At 42.1% G+C, this 2,613-nt stretch overlaps 1 non-coding gene across 1 annotated transcript; it reads left to right on the forward strand.

Moving 5' to 3' along the window:
- The first annotated feature begins 1,147 nt into the window (after positions 1–1,147).
- On the forward strand, positions 1,148–1,254 carry LOC119473132. The gene has a single exon (XR_005202324.1). It is a non-coding gene; the product is annotated as a U6 spliceosomal RNA (small nuclear RNA).
- Positions 1,255–2,613: the final 1,359 nt, after the last annotated feature.

Consider the following 2,613-nt stretch of genomic DNA (forward strand, 5'->3'; position numbering starts at 1 on the left):
TGGGGCTCCCTGGCTGTGGAGTGTGCATTGCCAGTGGCGAGCCAACGTACAGGGGCCAATGGGGGAATGCTTCCCTTCCTCCCTGGGACCATTCTCAGGCGCACTCCCAAGGGCACAGAGGGGCTGACTCAGTATCCCGCCCCAGCTCTGGCAGCTCTGCCTCCCCAGCCTCACTCCGGCCCCCTGGGGTCCCGGGGGATGGGGTGCAGTTAACAGCCTGCATCTGTCTTGGGTCAGACTCTGCTCTCTGGGGATGGGCTGCCGTGATGACAGTGCTGAGCTGTTTGCGTTGGTGCCAGTGTAAGGGAGACCTTCCGGGACGGTGTGGGTGTGGCTTTGTGGGCATGCAAGGCAGGGCCATGGGCTTAGCCGCAACAGCACTGTGCTGCAGGCTGAGCAAGGATGGGCAAGGCATTCAACCCTTCAAGTGCATCAACAGAATTCCCCGCATCCAGAAACAGGCAGAGAGCAAAACTGCTGAGGATGGTGCTGGACAGGCCCACGGAAAATCCAGGAAGGTGTCACCCGCTGATTTCTTCTCTCCATGCTGGAGTTCATGGCCACAGTAGGGACCAGTACCAGAGCTCCCAGACATCCCCAGCAGTTCCTTGGTAAGGGGATCACGGGGGCAAGTGCAGGGAGAGCTCTGACCTCAACACAGCGGCAGAGCACTTGGGACCCACCCACAGTACCTTGTGATGTTCTAGGGACCATCAAAAAGGTAAAAAAAGAAACTGATTCAGCCAAATAACTCGTTATCTTTTTTCTGTGCTATTATTGCAAAGTGTTAACGATTTTTTAAACTTCATCTTTTGAAATAATTTTGGATTTATAGATGAGTTGCGGACATAGTACAAAGTTCCCAAATACCCTTTGCCCAGTTTCCCCAAAATGTTAGCAATTTACATAGCCACGTGACATTGATCAGAACTAAGAATTTCATTTACTAAACGTTTTCAGTTGGGTTTCACCAGTTTTTCCACTAATGTAATTTTTCTGTTTCAGAATTGAATCCAGGATGTCTTGTAGTGTTTAGTCATCATGTCTCTCTCCTTAATCTTTCATTTGTCACTCAGTCTTTCCTTTTTTTCATGACTTTGAACTTTGCAACTGTACATTTATTAACTTTTAAAAAACCGAGCTGGCTGTGCTCAGTTTGGCAGCACATATACTAAAATTGGAATGATACAGAGAAGATTAGCATGGCCCCTGTGCAAGGATGACATGCAAATTTGTGAAGCATTCCATATTTTTAAGACTAACACCATAAAAACTGGACGTGTGGCAGTTTTTATGGTGTTAGGTATGATAGACTGGACAAAGAAGTGCTAGACCGGGCTAAGAAAATGTGGCACATATACACCATGGAATACTATGCAGCCATAAAAAATGATGAGTTCATGTCCTTTGTAGGGACATGGATGAAACTGTAAACCATCATTCTCAGCAAACTGACACAAGAACAGAAAACCAAACACTGCATCTTCTCACTCATAGGCAGGTGTTGAACACATGAGAACACATGGGCACAGGGAGGGGAACGTCACATACTGAGGTCTATCGGGGGTTGGGGGGCTAAGGAAGGGACAGCGGGGAGTGGGGAGGTTGGGGAGGGATAACATTGGGAGAAATGCCTGTTGTAGGTGACGGGAGGGATGGAGACAGCAAACCACCATGGCAAGTGTGCACCTATGCAACAATCCTGCAAGATATTAAAGTATAATAAAAAAAAGTGTTTATATGCCAATGTTAAAGTATGTGTGTGTATACATATTCACATATGCCACTTGAAAATAGCATTCATTTTTGACATAAAGTTTTGATCATAATTTCAAGTAATATTTTCCTATATAATTTAATAATCTTCAGATATATGACATGATATATGCTATGTGATAATAAGCCTCAACAGTGCATGGTATTTTATCTACAACTGTATTGTAATATGTTTGGACAAGCTACCATCACTGGACATTTATTTCAGTTTTCCTGGAATAAATAATGGGTGATAAACATCATTATGTTAAGATATAGAAAATGTATGGAAATCTTACTTTAAATATCTGGTCATTTACTAAGATAAAATCATTAGAAAAAACTTAATTATTTTGGTATAACTCTGCATTTTTCAGTACTGTATGCATTTTTTCTAAAACTCACAATTTAATGATGCCTTTAAATGATGTTTTTTTCCTTAAAGTTTGTTCTTCTAGAAATCCTCAGAGTCACATTCACTTATAAGTTCAAAAAACATCTACTTTTGGGCATGAGAGGGGAAATAATCATTAGATTGAGCATTTTAAGCAAAATCTGTGGCAATGTTAAATGTTGACTTGTCTATGTATAATAGGTAGTGTGTCAAATTCTCAAATTACTTCTCATTTTTAGGGAAATGACATCTTGAATATCTTGAATATATTCATTCTTTATTTGATATCTATTTAAAAAAAAACAGTTTTTTCTACTGTCAAAAAAAACCTGAGCAGGCTGAACACTAGGCTGGTGGTTTTATTTCTGGGACTGTGCAGACGCAGCGATGGTTTGGTCATTCTGGGTACAGGACAGCCAGGGACATCTATGGTTCTCCTGGGCACAGTGCAGTGCTCAAGATTT

Source organism: Cebus imitator, unplaced genomic scaffold (genome assembly GCF_001604975.1).
Source record: "Cebus imitator isolate Cc_AM_T3 unplaced genomic scaffold, Cebus_imitator-1.0 Scaffold134, whole genome shotgun sequence".
NCBI lineage: Eukaryota > Metazoa > Chordata > Mammalia > Primates > Cebidae > Cebus > Cebus imitator.